The sequence below is a fragment of the Dromaius novaehollandiae genome, chromosome Z, assembly GCF_036370855.1.
Source record: "Dromaius novaehollandiae isolate bDroNov1 chromosome Z, bDroNov1.hap1, whole genome shotgun sequence".
In the NCBI taxonomy this organism is placed as follows: domain Eukaryota; kingdom Metazoa; phylum Chordata; class Aves; order Casuariiformes; family Dromaiidae; genus Dromaius; species Dromaius novaehollandiae.
Genome location: NC_088132.1, coordinates 81,059,187 through 81,080,398, shown reverse-complemented (window position 1 = coordinate 81,080,398; position 21,212 = coordinate 81,059,187).

Sequence of the window (21,212 nt, the reverse complement as noted above, 5' to 3'; positions counted from 1 at the left end):
ACCCTCTTGTTTCTTGGCAGCCTCTAACAATGTCTCTAATCCTCCTTGGCAGAAGTTTTCTAAACAAAATAACTCTCTTAGCAAAAATTTTTGCTGGTGATTTATTTTTTCCCCCCTCCATCCTTGCATCAATGATAAGGTAGTCTGAGTGAAGAAATGTAGGCCAAAAGTTAACTTTCTTTCAGTCCCTGTCTATGCTAGTTTGCTGCAAAGCCTTAATTCTTCTTCGAGACAAGGGTCCTTGAGAGGAGGAAGGGGAAATTGTGTGAGGTCGGCAACGCTACGGGGCAACTTTGAGATTCAGTGTGAATAAGATCCCCAGAAAAGAGAAACAAACTTGCTGGATGACATCTCTCCAGAACAGCCTCCAGCCACCGTTGCGCTGCCTGCCAAAGACAGAAGGACGAGCCAAGGAAACGGTTCATAAATCTTGATGGCTTTGGGCTGCTTTTGAAGGCCCTGAAGACCAGGAGCAGCTTGCCTTCTTCCAGAGGGATCATCCTGTGGTTCCTGGAGGGAATCGCCAACCTCTTCATCTGCAGCTGTGCAAGCAGACCTCATAAATAGGATGCCAGGAGGTGGCACTTGAAGTGGAGTACCACAGTCTGGGTGGGTTTTGTAGGCTGATAGTGTTTCTAGTCTGTGGAAGTCCTGCAGAAGGCTTCCTTCAGGTCCTTCCTAACAACAGGTCTTTGGAGAGTCAGCTCTTACCTGGGGACTATCCCAGAACTGTAAGCTGGGGGTGATTAGTGTTTGAAAGGATGACAAGATGAAGAGAAAGCAGGCATTTATGCAGGACCCCAAAACCACAACTTTGCTTTAGTTAAAAAAGGGGGAAAAAAATATCAGCAGATCTGCAGCTGTTCTCAACGCCTTTCTGTGGTTAGAGCAGAGCTAATGGGCAAGATTTTCAGCTGCAGCGTGATCAATGGCTGATGCATTATGCTGACACCCAAATCTTCAAGGAAGGATGCCAAGTGCTCAGTGGGTCTCACTTCCAAGGTGCTCTGCAAAGAAATAGTTGTCTTAACAGCAGAGGCAGCATCGTGCACTGGAAGAGGATGCTAGCTCTGCCCCAGGCTTTAGGCAAGACATTTGCCCTTGCCTCTCTGAGTCCCCTGTGTGGGCAGCGGCGTCATTATTAGTGTTTTTATGTCTCTAGGATTTAAAGATGAGAGTAGCTGTGCAACTCTTGGTCCACTACTGGGCGTTAGCAGATGTGTAAAGTATTTGTAGGATTTTTGACCTTTGCAGAAGTAAGCGACTGCTGAAGCAGGCCTGAGGGAAGGCTCAGTGCTGCCAAGACAGATGGTGGCTGGGAAATCAGTAATGCTGGAGCCTGGGAAGAGCAGCCCTTGAGCCTCCTACGGAGTATTTATTTTGCGAAATACCACGATAATGTCACCTGCTGACAAAGTGATTATTTTTAGAAGGGCTGGAAGGGACCATGTGCATCAGCACATCGTTGTGCCACAGCTGGGACTAGAAGTACTTGATCTGTGGAGGTCCCAAGCCCCTATGCAATCCACATGTGGGACTACTTCTGCTTTGGGGAGGCTGTTTGAGAGCCTCCCTGCTCTGACGGCTGAAAGCCTTCATCTTGTGTGCAGCTTAAATTGGCTCATGACCGCTTTGTTCATGTGCCACCACTGCTTGAATCCTGCGTTATTTTGGTGGCACTTTTCTCCTTAGATAGCAACTATTTTCCCTCTGAGGCTGTTTCCCTGTGCCTGGGGGCTGCAGGCAACAAAAGATGCATGAAGGCAGGAAACTTCATTGTTATTATTATTTTTTGGAGGGAGGATGCCTATTTTTTGCTGGTGACTGAGGGCTACTGGAGAGGAGCAAGTAGCAGTGTCGGAGCTGGGTCCATTCCCAGCTCGGCTGCTGGGACCTGCTCAGGATCTTGGCCACGCTCCTACCCTTGTCCTAGTAACCCAGCATCTCGCCCATCTTTGGGGAAAGGCCTCTTCTGATGTGGTTATGTGCAGAGGTTTCTCTGATGCTGATTACCTTGACAACAGCTGTCTTAGAGTAAATCATCATTTGTAAAATAGGCAGGACTTTGGCTGTTATACAGCGATAAAACTTGAGTTGATCTGTGCCTTAATCATTGATCAGGGCCTTAATTATTGCTGCTATTCTGTTCTCTAATACCAGAGTCTGATACGCAGATCCTGGCTCTCTTCTCGCAGAGGTATAGCTTGGTTAAAGCTGGAGGAGATGCATCAGGGTCTGTCCATTTAACAGTCATTATATCGATTACGGGTCTGAACTCTGCAAACATTTATTCCTGCTTGCTAGTGTCAATAGTGGTATTGGATTCACCAGCAGTGGTAAATTCTCTTAGGGATCATAGAGTTTGTATTAAATATTACACATATTTAGATTTAGCAGTCTGCGTGTGTAGGTTTAAATAAAAAATTAAAAATAGTGTTCTTTAGTTGTATAATGTTAAATAAACAGAGCAGTAGAAACATCTGCTCGTTTTGATTTTAGTTTACTGTATAATAGCTTACATCATCATAAATGATGTGTGATCTGGATGTAATTTTGAATTTGTCAGGAAGCTTGCAGCCAAATCACTGAAGTTAATGGTAGTTCTGCAATCAGCTTCACTATATGTCAAACCAGAGGAGTCATTATTGAATTTTAAAAGGCTGAATTACTGTGTTTGCATTAAATCTTAATGCTGTTTTGGATAGCGGTAACACTTTCCCTTGGAGGTATGCATGAAATAGGGTTTCTGTTCCCAAATATGAAAACCAAACAAGGTTTCAGTGCGACTGCTTGAATTCCAATTTTGAAGGGGTTAGATGTATCCAAAAGTAATTTCAAATCTGTCCTAAATGAAAGAGTATATTTCCCGTGTTGGATATATTGTTCTAGTGTGGTCTCTTCTGTGAATTAGGAGAATTTTAATCATACACTGCCATGTTACTTATTGTTCTAAAACTAAATCCCAGCACCAAGATCTGCATTACAGATAAAACCAACAGTTATTAAGACTGACAATTAAAAAAATGATGTACTGACAGCTGAACTTTAAAAACAAAAACAAACAAACAAACACACACACACATTTGCATTTCTCCAATTCCCTTTCATTTGCCAGCCCTGGCTTGTTGGACTCGCTTGTCTCTGGGCAGTCTCACTTCCACTGAATGCTACAGCGTGGGCTGCCAGGGCCCCTTGGGATGGGGTGAGAAATAATAGATGGGAATAGGTAATACCATTCTTACACTTACATTTGTGTGTGTTTATTTTTATACATATATACATATATACATATATACATATATACATATATACATATATACATATATACATATATACATATATACATATATACATATATACATATATACATATATACATATATACATATATACATATTTTCCCTCAAAGCCTCACTTTGGGTTAAATGAAGTCTCTTTAGAGTCAGTGTCCTAGACTGATTGTGCTCCTAACTTCTTTCTATTTCTAAGCTTATATTAAACACTCATTCCATAACGTACTTCTGATGCTAAGACCATGTAATATCCCAGAGACGCACAGAAAAATGACTAAGGCTGTGTGTCTGCATCATGATTGTTTGTGTTTTATTTAAAAATTTTTTTTTAATGGAGATGATGGCAACAGGGTATTTCATAAAACAGTTGCCCTGCCTGATCCTCAGTTGTTTCCCTGAACACAGTCTGGACAGGTTCCCTCTTGGCCAGGATAACTAATCCTCCCTGGGCATCTAATGCTACAAAATAGTCTGAGGATTTTAAATATTTTTTGTAGCTCTTAGTTAAACCAGCCTTTCATTGACTGCAACATCTTCTAGTGAAAGGTTTTTTGGATTTTAATTCCTTGTGATTTCCTGCAGCAAATCGCTAGCTGGTAGGCTTTCCTTTCCATGCCCTTCCTAAAATTATGAACTTGTTCTAGGTGGCACTTGGCCCAGGGAAACCTTTAAATCTTCTGGACCGCTTGGTCCCAAGGCACTGCTGGGAGACCTGTCCCATATCCCTTGGGTAGTGCATGGCAGCAATAGGTATAACGGACTCATCTGGATAATTAGTACTTGCCTAGCATCTCTGGTTTCTCTAGTGGTGCTCTGTTCATGCTTGACTTCCTCACCTCTCCTGTAATAAAGAAAAGAGGTTTCTCCTTGTTGGCCACACTGGCTTTTGGCCCGTTACCTCTCCTGCCATTGTGTCCTTCAGCAATTCGATCACCTAGTTCCCTGGCTTGTTACCTAACGAGTGCCATTAATTAAGGTGCTTTCCTAAAAGGGGAGGTGTTTTTATTCTTAATCCAAGGGAGGAGTGCTGTCATCGGTGTGCACGGGGAGCGGGTGGTTGCTCTGCTTGGTGTTCCTGGTGGGAACCACCGCCGCGCTCCCCTGGAAGGTGCCGCTGGGGGATGCGGGAAGAGCTGGGGGATGCTGGGTGAAACACAGGTGGCAAGCACCGGCTGACTTCCCCTCTCCTCTTCCCCCCGTCTTTCTGCATGTCTCCAGGCGTCTGTGGCCAACCCCTGCACTAGCAAGGGCTGCAGGCGGTTGACGTTTCTGGCCTCTTGACATTGTTTCTTATAGCCTTTGACACGGAAACCCTATTTCTGTGCGTTCTAGCCTAATGCAGCCGCATGGTCTATTTGCTGTGTGCTCTTCTGCCAGACTTTAAGTGAGAAGGTAAGTTCAGGTGGAACTATCTGCCCACCCTGGTGCTCTCTAAACCTGCCCTTGCAGCCCCGTCCTGCGCTGGGTGCTCGGTGGAGAGCATCAGGCTGAGCTTTTAATGTCCTCCCCCTGCAGCAGTCCAGGGTGCAGAGGGCTTGTAAACCCAAGCATCGATGTTTCTGCTCATACTATAAATCTCACTGTGCCTGATTCCTTGCAAAGCTGCCTGCTTTGGCCTTGCTGCGGTGCTCAAAGCCAGCTGCTTCTCTCCTGGTGCCCCCATCATCTGGGTGCTTCTGCTTCAGCCTCTTCTCTGCGGTGTTCTTCAAGGGGGGGAAAAAGTATCCTTTGAAATCCTTAAAGCTAATGTGAATCACGGTCTTTTTAAAAAGACCAGATTTTATAGCCTTCTGCAAAATAGATATGTCAGAGTTAGGTCACCCCTTCCTGGGTGGACTTAAAGTCCTGCACAAGGAATTCATCTATTCAAAAGGAACAGATGAACTAGTCTTGGGGCCAAATCTCTTGTCCTTTTGGAATCAGCAGGGCTCGAATGGCGAGTCTCGAAGGGAAAATCCTCCTAATGGGAAACCACATGCCTTATTATTAATTGTAGCTCACACCTTAATTAGGGCTGGCTGCACAGCTGGGATAAACAGAAGTAACTACTTCTAAGTTGTTTAAAGCAGCTGGCAGTCTGGTCCCTTATGCATTGGAGTGCATCTATGTCCACTTGAAATCTGTGGTCTCTGCAGGGCTAATTTTCCCTTGCTCTCCAAAAAGGCAGTCGGAGAAGCAAGTGAAAAGGCAGCTAGTGCCTTTCACATTTTCTCATGTTGCAAAGCTCCCTCGAAGATGACAACTTGGATTATATTCTTTCCAAATCCGTGTTGCACAGCTCCCTTGATAATCGAGTATGATGCTTTCTGTAAGCTTTGAGATGCCTCTGTTCATGCAAAAAGCAGCAGATAGAGATTTTGAGCATCTTGTATTTGCTGAGTATGCGTGGGCTCAGCATGACTTTCTAAGGACACATGATAAGCCATAATCACAGTTCAATCTATTTTTAATTGTTGCTAATTAATTCTTAGCTTAGCTTAAACATTGTGAATTAAATTGATTATGTCAAAAACAACAAAAAAAGGCATATCTTTTGCCAGCATTACACATTTGTTCTTGCAAGGGAGCTGTTTTATACCAGCAGCATGAAGATACTGGTTCTGCCTTGGCTTGTAGCTTTTAAAATAGCTCATGTCTGTGAATAAGTTTTAATGGGTTAGTGCATGCATAACTGCTAATGAACCTTGCCAGGTGTAGATACCTGGAGTAGATCCCGGAGTCTGGTAGGTGCCCTCAAGATCAGAGGAAAGGGCAGTCCCATGGAAAAGCAGCATAGTAGAGGAGGGCATTGTAGTTTTCCATCTATTCTTGAGTGACTTGGTTTAAAAAAAAAGTCTCGGTTTGGCGTTTCCTGAAGTTTGGCTCCTAATGGTATTTGTGCATCGATAGGGATCACATCCTCCTTTTGCAAGGGTCAGAGCCCTCGTGCTTAATCGCAGGTTAAGGCTTTTGCTTAGGACCTTGGCTAAAGCAGGTTCTCTGGAGATGGAGATGCTGTAGTAGAAACCGGGGCTCCGGGTTTGCAAGCGGGTCCCTGCGGCGGAGAAGCCGGAGGGCCCTGGCACTGGGGATGGTGGCTCCTCTCCCAGCACCACCTCTAGCAGCTCCTGCGTTTTGCTATAAAAACATTTCCCTCGGCTAAACCCCGTTTTTGCCAGCAGAGGCCGTTATGTCCATGCGCTTGAAGGCAGCGCGCTCCCACCGAAGCCCGCGGGCGCGTGAAACCTTTTGGAGACGGATTGGACTCTCTGCCCCAATATCCCAAACTGCTGCTCGGTGAGCTCGTGGGCCGATGGGATTGCAATGCAGATGCACAAGTAGAATTTTTTTTTTTTAATTTTTTTGGGGAAAAAAATAGTGAATACCAGCTGCAGCTGGAAGAAAAAGCAAAGCTCTCCATCAGCACCACGAGGTCTGGTGTACGTCTGTAATGACCCGTGCTGCAACACGGGCCAGTGGCTCCCACGGCACCTCTTCTCCCAATTCTGCACATCGCTCACGCACGTGGGAGGGAAATGAAGTGACTCCAATAAGGAAACCTTTAGTATTGACTGCTGGGGTGCTAAATACACTTATTTTCCAAAGGAGACATCCTGTATGTGTATGGCAAGCTGGGCTGAGTATTTTCAAGCAACTGTCCAGGAGCAGGGGAAAATTCCTGAGCTACTACATAATTAAGAAGAAAAAAAATCCTGCAGTACTTTGCTATAATTTCAGTTCTGCTACAGGGCAGACACTGGATATTTTGCTGCCAGGAGAGCCTGAAAGGGCCCTGCTCGTGGCATGGGGGGAATGGATGAGGGTAGAGGCTTTCTGTGGGGCGGCCTCGCCTTATCGAGGCAGGACCAGGGGATTTATCCCATTTCCAGACTTCTCTACCTGTAAATGCAGAGCAGCCTATATCTAAAAATGGCCTTTCCTGAAACGAGGGGCTTCACTGCCTGGGGAAGGAGAGCAGAAGAAACGTTGCTTTGGGATATGTCAGTCCTGTTGCATGATGCCTGGGTACAGGGTGGCTGGATTTTGCAGCTATAAGTACTGCATAGGAAAGAGCGACCTAAAGAAAAGGTATATTCTTCCCTTGCCTGAAGTAATGTGACTACTGCAGATCAAGTGCTGTACAAGCTTTAGCAGCAAAAGGCTACGGGTGAGTTAGGATCTAAAAGAGCCAAATTTTGTTCTCTGGTATTGCAGCAAGTCTTTTATAATTCAACAAGTCAGCCGGGGCTCACCGCGCTCTGGTGGATTCTGGCTCTAGTCCTTTATTTTTCCCTCCTTTTTTTTTTTTTCCTTTTTTCTTTTTTTAGGGACTCTCTTGCTGCACGCACGGCAAGAATATAGCCTATAAACCCATATAAATACTGTTGACAGCTTTAACTAATGGCTCTCACCAAAGGCTTGGTTGCTTTCCCAGTAGTTCTTTATGCACCAATAAACCCCATTGTTCTGCGCCCAGCTGTTATTCACCAAAAGAACAAAAGCGCGCGGGAACCTTCTCGGCGCGTTTCTTTAATTAAAAAGGACAAAAAAAGGAAACGCACGGAGCAAAGTTTGAACAAGACGTGGTAAATTCCCTCCTGATCCATAGTGTCCGACTGGTGGTTTTAGCACCCCAGATGTTTCTCCCCCAAACCTGACTCCAGGACCTGGCGCATCGCTGCAAGCACCGATGGGGGCTGCACAAAAGCTGCTTTGGGCTGGAAGGCACCAGCTTTTGAGCTGGGCTCCTCGCTCTGAGTAACCGTAATGCTCCCTTTTGGCCTTAGGCATCTGCGACTGCCTGCATTTCGCTGTGCAGAGCCAGATTTGGAGGTGTTCAGAGCAGCGGTATTCAGGGATTCGGTTTTGATGAAGTGTTTTCATCGTAAAAGTGTAGCAGGAAGAAACGACGTTTGCCTTTTGCAGATATTTTCTTTTCTTTTTCTTTTTTTTTGAAGGCGGATTCTTGTTTTGTTTTGTTGGGTGGCTTTTCTGCCACCGTGACTTAAACCCATCTCCCAGTTTTAAGCCAAAAGCTCGTGCCTGTGATTTCTGCTGTGGGCTGATGGTTATCCCAGAAAGGGGGGGAAAAAGTAACGATTATTAATATAATGTGCTGACCGCTTTTGCAAAGCGTTTGTGTGGGGAAAAAGTGTCAGAGGGTCTGGGGACACTCTGCCGTGTCCCCATACGGGCAGCTCGAAGAGGCTGGTGTGGTTTTGCCCCTCCGGCAACTGCCTCCTTGAGGGTCTCCCGCTCTGGGAAGCGACCTGCAGAGGGGGAAAAGCTGCTGCGTGCTTTTCTGCTGCTTTACAGCGAACAGAGACCTGAAAGTCTGGTGTAGGCCCTGCAGCAGTGAGGTCCCAGGTGTCTGGCAAGGGAAAGTGGTGTCATTAGGAAGGACAGTGATTTTTTTATATGATTTTTTTTTTTTGAGAGCTTAGAAAAGCCATTCCTCTCAAGCTCTCCTTGAATAACTCATGTGATGATGCTTAAAAGTATGATTTTCTTTCAGTGGTGGAGGCAGTGAAGAATCTGGTGTGTGTTTTCTTTTGTTTTGTTTTTTTCTTTTATTTAAAACAATTTGCTGGAGACTGGTGCTTGCTGAACACCTGGTAAGGAGGGTGCCTGCCAGATGGGAACGGAAATGTAAAACGCTGCTATTTCGCCCAATGGGATGTTAAGGATCAAAGTTGCCCTTAGGTACCACTGCCGAGTTAGTGCGACTGGGTGCTCTTGGAGATGTGTGTCTTTTCTATTACACTTTTAACCCTGTAGCCTACACGGCAATACTCACCGCAGCATTAACTTGGGCAGCGTGCTGTCAAGCGCTGTGCACTTCATTCATCATTCGAGGAGCCGGTGGGCAGTGTTATGCCCTTAATGGTAGTGGCTGGTGGCAGGAGACTGCGTATCATGATCCTGCAGCCCTGCCATAAATTCAGCTCTCAGTTCTTCCATTAGTGTGATTTAGTGCCAGGGCAGCTGCCCGGCTTGGTGTACGTGTGCCTGGGCTACACTGGAGAAATTCAATATAGTTTTCCATATCACAATTTTTTAATTAAATTCCATTTTCTATGACAAAACCCATCAGAGCACCTTTAAATAAGAAGAGGGATGATTTTTCTTCTTTTTCTCTTCCCATTTGCAGCTAGAGTTTAAATCATCCACTCCTGACTGCAGCAGAGATGGAGCTAGTCTCATGTTATTTGTCCTCCTCTCCTCTGCCAGGAGAGAGGAAGCTGCTGGTGGTGGCCCCTGCGGTGGTGGCATCCTCTGTGGTGGGGCCGGGAGCAACCCAACACGAGTGCTCGGGGCTGCACGTCCATGCCATCATACAAAGCATGGCTGTGCTGGTGGTCTGGATGGGGAAGAGGGCCAAGGGGGGCCATTATCAGGTTATGTATTTTGGGTAAAGCCAGCGTAGAGTTTCTCTCTTGCGTTTATTGAATGGTGACTTTGATTTGGTTGGAAGTATGGCACAGTTTCTAGGGGACAGAGGAGCTGGACCTCGCACGCCTTGCTGGTGCTGTGGAGATATCTCTCCATGTGGAGATCCTGGAGATGTTCTTTTTTTCTGGTCACTGGCTGGGTTGCTCCAAAAAAAAAAAAAAAAATATCCATGTAAAGCTGAGACCTTTGCTATCGGTAAGGTGATCCTGACACCATGAATAATGAAGAGGAAATGCAGACCAGTACGATATGGTTGCTTGCTGTGTCTCCTTTTTCACCTGCCCATCTGTCTTATAATCACATGACTGAATAACACTAATTTTTCATGAGGCTTCTGGAACTGCTACAGGTTGTGAGGAGGAGGAGGAATGCCTTTGTTTTCCCCCTCCTGAGCTGGCATATGAAGGACAAGAAGCGACTTGACCATGTGCCCTCCTCTGCCTGGTTTTCCAGAAAGCTACAACCTTGATTGGCATGTCCTGTTACTGTAGACCCAGATTGTTAACCGACCCTGAGCAGGGGCTGGGGCAATACTGAAAAAAGAAGAAGGTTGTCAGCACAGAGCGATGAATAAATAATAATGTCAAAAAAATAAAAACAGACTCCAAAGACAAGAAGACACAGAAGGACACAAAGTGGAAGGTGCTTTAGTCAAAGAGGTGGAAGGAAGGCAGGACAAGTCAGAAGACGGAGGTGAGCTGATGGCCCCTGCGGGTCAGGAAGAAAAAGAGTTTAGGACACAGGTAGACTGTGCTGGGGAGGAGGAAGGGCAGTGAGAAACGAGAGCATCCCAACCCTAGGCAAAAGGAAAAGGACAGAAGGACTCTACGGACAGGTGAAGGAGCCAGAGGCAGGTGGCAGAAGTCAAGTTGAGGCAACAGTAGTGTGTGGTGTTTAAAAACATAGAGGGGGAGAAAAAAACAGTAATGACATGAAAGAAAAGGCCAAAAAGAACAAAGCAGAGGAAGAAGAAGAAGAGGAGGAGGAGGAAGAAGTGGAAGTAGTAGAGGAGGTAGAAGAAGAAAAAGAGGAAGATGAAAGCCTAGAGAAAAAGACTGAAAATAAATCAAAGTCTGAGGATTCTGAGGATGATGGGGAAGTGAAGAAGAAGAAAAAGAAGAAAAAAGCCAAGCGAAGAGAGTATAGCAGTGAGGATGAGGATGACTATGGGCACAGAAAGAAAAAGAAGAAGAAAGGCAAAAAGGGCAAAGAAAAGAAGAAGAAGAAAGGTGACAAATCCAAGAAAGGAAAGAAAGATGACAATTTTGTGGAGATGTATGAACAAGAGCTTCGGGACTATCATTCGGACTCCTCCAATGTGACAGAAGATGAGTACAACAAAAAGAAAGGTCAGCTCCATCATTTCTTATCTCTCTTTTTGGGCAGACAGTTATGCTGCTAGGTTGTTGTGAGGTCTGTGAATGCCCATCTCAGGACCATTCCTGGAGGTGCAGGCACTTCTCTTTCCTATGTGGAGCATATCTTTAAGAATTTTTGCTATGCAAGTGTCACTGCACTGATGGATCGTGTCTGCACGAGCTCTTCAGCTTGTGAAGTCACTTTGCCAGGTGCATGGTGCTGCCGCAGTTGCATTCTCCTAATTAATCTTATCTGCGTTGTGCTGAGATTCGGAAGCTGCAATCAGCAGTTAGACACCCCTTGTGTGAGCAGGAGGCACAGCAAAGATGCACATCCTTGCTCAAGCATGGGCAGCAGGAGCGTGCTGGGGACTGCTGCAGCGGGGTGAACAGGCAGGAGGTTGGTCAGGACTGGTGTAGATGCAGGAGGTCCAGCACACCACCTCTCTGGCTGTTGTAAGTAACCAAACAAGCCAGGGAAGTATAGCTAGTCCTCTCTAAACCTTAATACTGTGGTGTTATAAATACTCCATTTGGAGTGTTTTAGAATATCCACCCCATGAATTCAGCTTTTAGATGATCCACTCATCTGAAGAGCATGGTCAGGTAATGGCCTGCTAACGGGTGGCACTGTCCACTGCCCGTGCAGCTGGATCTTGGCGAGACTGGGGCAAGTCACTTAACCTCTCCGCGCTGTGATTTCCCCATCTGTTAATTAGGGTAATAACACTTGCATCTTGTGTGTGGCAGTGCTGAGAACTGAGTGTGCCTAACAAGTCTTGCAAAGCATCTCACCCCTGCAGCATGGTTATGGGTTAATGGTAACTGATGACTTCTGTAAGGGTGTATGGCTGTACTGGCAAAGGAAAAATGATTTAACTATTCTGATTCAGGAGAAATGAGGCTCTCCTTAATACACTGTTTAGGCCATGAGCATAATCTGACCTCATTTCTGATGGCTCTTGGTGAGGAGGGAAGTCACCTCCCCTCATACCACAATTTTTTTCATGGCAGAGGAGCAACACCAGTTGCCCTTTTCAAGGGGAGAAGTTCCAACAAATGCCTGTAATAAGCTCTCCATGGTCTTCTGCCCAGTTTGCCAACAGCTTCTGCAGTGGAGGTAGTACTTTGTGGTTCAAATACCCTGCGAAATCACTAAACAGGGGTTTGACTCTCGTAGCTTCTATCAGAAATTTAAAAACTTGGACCAAAACCTACCACACTGCTTGTGAGAAGGGAAACTGGGAAAAGGAGAGGAGTGCTGTGTAGGAGATATGCAACCAATGAGTAACTTTGGCTTTCCACCATGGAAAGACTGATCTTCTGCTACTGGGGCATTTGACACAGAAAAAGCAAGAATTTAGGAGCAAACTACCTACCCTTTCTCTTTGCTTGAGCTGCAGCTATTCCCTGTACCATGCACCATGCTGCTGTTCTTTGTGGTTTTGTTCAAAGCAGTAGATTCCTATTTTGCGTGACCTGGCTCTGGAGGCCATTGCTGCTTTTCATCCACAGGACTATTGACTGAAGGGACTGGTGTCAGTCAGACATTGGAGAAATGTGTAAATGCTCCAAAGAAGGGAAGAAGAAAAAAAACCCTCCAGGAGTTTTAGGGATGTCAGCTGCCTTTTGTACTGGTGAATATTCAGCAGAGATGTCTCTCTGTCCACAATCGGTGACTCCTTCTGCTGTAAAAAGAAAAGAGGGGTAATGTTAATGTTTTATAAGCAGGCAGTTGATGGTGTCGGTGTCATCCAATGTCCTCTTTATCTTATTGTATTGGCAGACAGGAGAAGGGATCCCCCCGCCCCTTTGTTGCCTTTGACTGATGACTGAAGAACAAGGTGAATCCAATTCCTGGGGACAGAAAAACAAAAGATGTAAAGTGACTGAGTGATAGCATACCTGAGGAAATTATAGCAGGGGTAATGGGCATTTTTAACTAAATTGCAGCTATTGTTAACACCAGGATCACTGGAATGGACTAGGTTAGTTATTAATAGGTATTTGCCAAGTTACTTAATACTGTATGTCTTCAGTTGACAATAATACTTCAAACAGGGCACGCTGCATAGTTTAAGATTAATCAGGGCAATCAGTAGACTTCAAGTGAAGCTGGCATCCATAAACTATTGATACTACAGCCTAGCTGCCTACCCATGAGACATTACTCTATACATACCAGCTACCTATGTTCAGGGGGGATGCCTGAGGGCCTGAAACTCAACCTTTTGCAGGAATCCTCCTTTTTCTCCTTGTTTTTCTCCTGATATCTGCAGTCTTGCCTGTAATAGGGAAGAAAGAGATTGGCATGACTGTGTATCTACCTGCTCAGGTTTGGGGGTCAGAGGAACCTGAAGGAAAGGGCTAGGTATCACCACCTGCTTTCTGGGTCACTTCTCCCAAACTTGTGCATATCTCTGGGTTGGTAGAAAGAAACAAAATGTTTCCTGCTCCAGACTTGCTTTTATGCCATTAACTGAGTCTTCTCTCTGGCTGAGCTGGCAGCTGCTGGCCAGGTGACTGTGGCATTAAGGTGCTGCTGGCTCAAGAGCTCTTGGGACTTCTCTTTTTGCATAGCTGTAAGGCTTTTTTTCCTCTTTTTCTCCCTGCACACAGTTTAAGAATTGGGTATGATCACTGCCAAGGGTGGCAAATCCTCTAGAGGTTCTCCTTGTCCCTTGGAAATTTACAGCAGCATGTCGCCAGACCAGCTGCGCTATGCTCGCTTAGTCAACAGCTCCAGGGACACGGTTCCCACCACTGTTTTACACAGGATGAAAGTTAAGGCATTTCCATATGTGTAGTCTCCTAAACAACTGGTTCATGTGACAATAAAAGGCTAGAAAAGCTTAGGCGGCTTATAATAAAAAAGACACTGTAGAGGTCCATGTAAAACGTATACTTCCACACTAAGAAACAAAGCCCTGATTAGCTCCCAGGAAATATAGCACTTTGGAGCTGCAATGGTCTTTTGCAGGGACAAATTTTGAGTACTTTATAACTGAAAGAAGGTATTTTAGGAATGCATATCCTTGATGTATTGATGTCTTAAATGGCGACATTTAGGGGGGGAATGGCCTGTGTTGATATGCAGATAGAGGTGTGAACCACTGATCCTTTCCTTCGATGTGCATCATCCATTTTATTGTGTTATACTGAGTGCATAATACTCCTTTGGCAGCTGCAGCAAAGGTTTAGGACTTAGAGCATTCAGGACATACTGAGTTTATTTTTTTCTAGCATCCAGGACACACTGAGTTTATCTCTAAGTTCTCCTTTAATGCAGTTTAGCAGTGGAATTGAGGAGGAGACCGAGCAATGTGCGATTGCAAGCTCTCCCTGTGCTTTATCCAGAACTGGAGACACATCCATGATAGATGATCCTTAGCTGCAAAAAGACCTCATCTGGGCCCTGCGCCCACTGATCCTCCTGAACTGAGGCTTTGATTAATATTCCAGATTGGAATGAGAAAGGAATCCTCCTTGGAAGACAGATTTAATTTTTTTTCCTCCTCCCCACTAAAATGAGCTTTGGTTTTAGGCATAAAACATCCAGTGAAGAGTTTTGTACCAGGGGTAACTTTGTCTTGTGATCCAGTGGGACATCCCTGCTACCAAGGGAAGGTGGTGTCATACCTGCTTTGAAGTTCTAGTGAACTGCATGTGTTTCAAACTGTGGAAAGTGCGGAGATGCAAATGACCTTATTAAACGTAATTTTTGAAAAGTTTAGATCACTTTTGGAGTGTGTTAGATGAATCTGTCTAAGGAGCTATCAGCTTGTGTGGTAAAACTACACAGTATTAAACTAGCTGTGGTAATGAAATGTAGATGAAGCAGCAAGAGCATTTGCTAGCATTTTATGTAGGAATCTAAAAATCTTTGGGCCCAGTTTTTAGATACCTGGTGAAGGCTATCCGTTAAACTTTGCTGGAAGTGTTGCATCGAAATGGGGCCTTAGTAATTAGAAATTAGTGGAGGAAAATCTGTGGATGGTGCTTTGCAAGCAACTACTGTGCCTCTTCATCACTGTCCTCCACAACTGGCCATGTCCTATGGCTGTTGCTAGTAGAAAACCAGCATGGTCGTGCAGGTGAGTGCAATCACGAAACGCTTCCAAGCGAGCCCTCGCTGAGACTTTCCAGCCGGTGAGTTTGGGCCCTTGCGGCTGTCTCCTCTTGCTCCTGGTCCCGTGGGGTGGGAGCCGAGCTCGCTGGCCGGAGCCGGCCTCCCAGCGCTTGTGCACGCTCTTGCCTTTCCCCCTCCACCATCTCCATGGGCAGGACCCAGCAGTCGTGAACATACGTAGGAGCCATCCTTGTTACACACATACGAACCATCTGGGACGGCTTAGCCTGGGCTGGCAGCACCAAAAGCAGCAGCGAGAAACAGCTGTACACGTCAGGCTGCCAAACACATTGTGCAGCTAATATGCTGTCCGAGGCCTGGAAAACCTAAGCGAAGAAGGGCCAGGATTTCTTCTCTCTCCAAACATTGCTGCCTTCCTCACACCTGAAATATGTAAATCCGAATGGAATTGCAAGTTCTGTTTCATATCCTTAATTTCTGTGGCTACTCTACTTTGTGGCCTTCACCAGAAAATATCTGAAAGTGCCTAAAGAGAAACAGAACAAGACTTCACTGAGAAGCAGCTGTTAAGTAGAGATTTATATATCTTATTCTAGAAGCATTCCCTTGGATTAAACTATCTGTAGCATCCATGTTGTAGGGCAAGGACCCTTCCCTGGGGAAGGTGACCTTTAAAGGATGCAGGGCCAGAACTAGATCACACTGGAATAATTTTATGTGTGTTTTTTTCCTTTCCTTTTGAGAAACTAATTCTGATTACTGCATTTTTAGGAAGTCCAAGCTTTGCTCAGGTAATTTTTCATTCTCTGGTTGGAAGGAAGAAAACTGAGCAACTGCTTTTGCTCAGAGGTACAGCAGTTCCCTCTGCGGGTTCAAATTCCTAATTTCTGGGTTTTTTTTCTTTTTTTTTTTTTAAGGATCATTAACTCTGCTCCCACTTATACTTTGCCAAATATATGTCTTCCTGGCTTTCCATGGAGCTGTTTATCATCCTGTCCCTGGGCGCTTGGACTAGTGTCCAAACACTGTGAAAAAGAGAGAATTGCTTCCAGCCAGATGGAAAGCCTGGAGAGAGGATTTTGCTGAACTGCAATGGACAAAACAGGGTGGGGGAACTGGGGAAAACTTTTTTTAATTCCGGCTCTGTTCAATGCACCGGTCTGATCAACTCCTGCCAGCGCTGGTAGGACATGTCACCGATGCGTCCTTCCTCACAGGTCCCTGGGCCACCGTGGTCCAGAGAGCTCCCTGAGGACGCATCGCTGAGCAATGCCAATGTCGTAAGCACCTGCAAGGTGATGCTTACTTCAAAACCAGCCTGCCTTGTAATAATTATAATAATAATTCACATGCATTGCGGGACTCATTGGACAGATATTGGGATGGTGGGTCATCATTTCTGTCATCTCCTGTGCTTGCTGGATACTGTCAGTGTTTCACATGCTTCACCCTCCGTATGCAAATCCAACATATTCTTCAGCATCAGTTTGGTTCAGTCACTTTGCGTTGTACAAGTGTGTGATATCTCCATCCATCAGACCTCTCTCTGAGCTCAGTGTTAACCAGAAGGTATTTGTACAGAAGGAAGCAGTAGGAAGCGGGAAGGTCATGCTTTATATCCATTCATATCATTTTTTTTAAAAAGGATGTTTTTTAAGGTGCTGTTTGAGTAGTGACTTTTCCATAAATGGTTAAGTTAGGGTATTTGCTTTTATGACTTATTTATAATGACAGCTAACAACATGCGTTTAACATGAGTAACACGTGCCTCTTGTATTTATAACAAGCTTCCAATGGGCATCAGTCCTTCCCTATGCAAAGCACCAAAGTGGCTGGAAATCGTGTCTTCTGGGTGAAAAGCACTGGCTGCTCAGTAGAGAGGTGCAAAGGGTGTCATGTTGCCCTCCCCAGCTCTACAGCTGGTGCACCTGTGGGTGGGCTGGCTGTCGCCATGTGCAGGGCGACCCAGTCCGCATCTGCCTGTGACTTTGCCAGATGCTAACTCATTGCGCCCACACCAATCCGGCTGCATTCCTGGCTTCAGGCTGAATGTTTTTAAAATGTGTATTTTTTGGCATGTTTTTGTCAGGAAAAATAACTCTGAACCAAGCTGGGAGAAAACATCTCTCTTCTCCCTGTTGGAGAACGTGAAGGATCTCCCACCTTGTGGTGTCTCCAAGCCCAGGTTGGCTGGGGGCTGCATGAGGTTTGTTGTTGTTGTTGTTGAAATTGCTTTTCCTGCTGCTTGGAGCCTTCTAAATATTGAGTATCGGAGCTGACATGAGGAGAGCGTCTCTCCTTGGTCTCGGTTATCCTGCTGCCAAACCCTAGACAACTAGGAGAAAATGGGCCTGTTGTGTGAATGGGGTCTATCCCTTTGCTCCAAGACCAAGGGAATTGCTCCCAGTTGCATTTTGCAGACGTATTGCTCTGGCACAGGCTTTGTTTGCTCAATGTTGCAGACAAAAATCAATATCATATTTTTATCAAGGCTGCATTACACACTTTCCGTTGCGCAGTAATATCTAATGTCGTTGTCCAGAGCCATGACACAGAGAAACCCTGTGTCCTGGCAGCCCCTTTGCTCTCTCTGAAAGGTAATGAAAGAAATAGAGCAGTCTTTTCCTGCAAACATCTCTCTCCCCTGAGGCCTGGTGTCTTCCTCCAGAGCAATTTCAATGAGAATAAAAAGAAAAGTCGATTGCTAAGCTAATTCTACTTTGTTGTTCCAGCAAAGAAGTGAGATGTTTTTTCTGGTGGTACTAAGGCAAAAGCACTTTTATCTAATAGCTGGAGCACCAGATGAATTGAGTTTGGCTTCCTACAGTGCATCAGAATGAAACGCTGATTTTTGCAATAGCTGATGAAGCATAACAGACTCCAGACTGCAACTATTCTGCCTGTGGGAGCAGGTGGGACCAAACTCAGCTTCAGATTTATATTTTAAGAGAAATGATGTTTCAGAATGCAAGATAATGCTATCTCTGTGTACCAGCAGTAAATTTGCAAGAAACCACCCCAAGAAGTGTCTTAAAATTCAAGATATTCTTAATTCTGCAACTCTTTTTATAATCTATGAATAGGGGAAATAACGGATACATGTGTAACTGGTCCAAAGATTCATGGAAAAAATCCCTCTCCTTTGCTTTGAACAACTCGTTTGCAATCCATGCCAGATTCAAAAGCTGCTTTTGCTAGAGCATATAAAGGATGAGCGAAAGGATGTAGCTTGTGTGCCCTAAATCTGCTCGCAGTTATGCCAGTGTGAATCCAAAGTCATTGTGCTCAAGTCAATGCAGTTCACTGGAATTTGCCCCAGAGTGAATGAGAGAAGAATTTGACTCGTTCTGTATGTGAGAAGAGATTATTGCCCAGATTGTGGCCTGATGAAAACAAACAAGCGCTGGTTTCAGAGGCCCATCCTCACAGTGGGTAGATGATGATCCCTTTGATAAATATTTACTATGGTTAGTGTTTTAAGTAGTGTGCGTGCACAGAGCATCATCTAGGCAACTGTAACCTTTGGTCAGCATAGACCCGTAGAAACTTCCAAGTGCTTTACATGAATGTCAAGGTACTCTTGAAGTGCTCAAAGATAAACCTACGCTGGAGTGCTTCAGGAGGAGCCAGAGTGATTGGTGCTTTGCATGAATCAACATTAAGTGAATATTTAGAACAGTGAGTGAATTCTCAAGTGGAAATACCGTGAAGTGCAAACAGCTATTACAGCTACCGAGGTAAACTCATCCTGCTAAATACATGCCTCTGAGTGTAACTCCGTTAGCCATAACCTCAAAATAGTTTGTATTTTTGGGGATTTATATTCAAGATGAAGGCAGCATCCTGCCATTTTTTGGGGTAAGAGGGCTTAGTTTTTGCTTACCTTGCACAGGCAGCATAGAAGTATGGGCCAGAGTCTGCAGATCTCTTGGAGGAAGCATGTGACGAGGAGATTGAAGCAGGGGATGAAATAGGCTTGAAACAATCCTGTTTGAACCTTTTTATTTTTATTGTTGTTATTCCTTCAGCTTTCATTGCTTTATCTCTAGGTAGGAAAAAGCTAGGCAGCGTCATAAGCTCCAGCTCAGTTCTCAACACTCACCAGCTAAGTATGTGACCCAAAGGGATGAACGGTCCCTGTTGTAATTGGTGCTAAGCATGGTGTCAAAGTCAGAAAACCCTGACTATATCAGCCAAAGCACTTGTCTGCTCGGAAGAAGTTCCCGCCTCGCAGAGCTAACGAAGTTTCGAGTGCTCTTGGCTGGAGGATTTCAGTCTCTGCTTGTCAGTCTGTACAGCACGACAGTAATTTTGGGAATAGTTTCGAAGTGAATGTTTCTCTGCTCTAGCCACTGAATGGCCAGATTAATGCTGTCAACTCTTTCTGCAAGACGAGGGAGCAGATGTAAGTTCTTCCTGTGAAGCTGCAATGTAGCATGACATTGATTTTTACGTCGTCTATATCTTGCTCTTGAAACCACTGTGTTTGAATGTTTATTTTCAGCAAAGAAGCTACTGAGCTACTGTCTATTTTGTCTTTTTTTTTTTTTTTTGAGCTTGTATATGCCCATGAAAAGCAATAATGAGCTTGCAGTCCATAACGAGTCAGTTCTGTTCAGCCTGCTGAAACTTTCAACAGTTTCTGAAGTCTTAATGCCAAATAGCTGAACAATGGAGTCAGCTGGGGATTCAGTGTCTACCAGATGAGATAAATGAACAAAATTCCACTTGATTGAGATAATATTTGGAACAGGAGAGTCTGTATCAATGTCTATATTAAAAGCTGTTATTTTGACTTTGCCGAGCCCACTGGGAGAAAAGCAAGATTTGGAGACCAGCCTGGAAGTCAAGCATTCCCATACTTAACGCTGTAGATTGGATGCCCAGAACATGGCCAAGTTACACCAAAATAGACTTACGTTGACCTTAGGGGTTGTATTCAGTTTCCTGACTAAAAGCACCTAAATGTAGGTGTCTTTCTACAGAGACCTGCGGATCTCTTTCAGGAGCTTAATGGTTTCCCATTATAACTCTTACAGATGTCAGACAGCTAAAAGCAATACTTTTACATATGGTTGTCCCATCAGTTATTAAGGGGAGAGGGAGATCTTGTGGAAACACTTGGAAACCTCCAGGGTAACCACAGAAGTCCTGCTGGTGCTCTCTTTATTTGCCTTCTATGACTGTTCCCATTGAGCCAGAGTCTAAACAGTAGGATATAGCCAAACCTGGCTTGATTTACCAAACCCTCATTCTCTTGTGAAAAAATTTGCTCTGATTTGTCTTTTGTTGATGGACCAAGCAACGAACCCAAGAGAAATCCTGAACTATGAGCACCGGTGTCAAAGGATGGGTAAATATCAACCTTTGCAAGTTATTACTTTGCAGAGAAATAGTGCAGTCTTTGTTTACCCTTCCTTTCGACAAAATAAACCGGATGGCTTGTTCTTCTTTACTCTTTTTTTGCCTGGTAATAAGCATTTATTACATGTAAAACTGATACAGGTGGAGGATAAGAAGAGTGAATATATGAACAGGTGGCCAGACTTATTTACACAGTGCCTCTGCTCAAAACAAGCTGGCAGATTCTGGAGAATTCAGGTGCGTATTTTCCATCAAAAAAGAGGTTTTAGAGGCTGGCATTTTTGCACCATAGAGGCAAATCTTAGGTGAGTATTAGTCTACTAATGCCACCTGGACACGAGAAAACAGTCCATGACCCTAAGGATACTCAGAGCAGTGATGGAGGTGAATCCTTGGCAGGTAATTCAAACCTGTTGAGGAGGAAAAGCAATTTGGAAAATGGGGACTCAAAATGTGGAGGAGCTTGGAAATCCTGTGAGGACACCCAAGAAGAAAGTAAGGAACTTGATGAGAGGGGAAGACCTCTCTTGCACAGTGAAACAGGTTTTCAATTTGAGATATTAAACTTCTGTCTTTTCTGGTACTTAATCTTCTCCTTCACAGCTGGGGCCCTAAAGTTGCAAAATTGATCTTTCTGGCCCTGATTCCACCCTTGTTTAGAGGTGTGACTTCCACA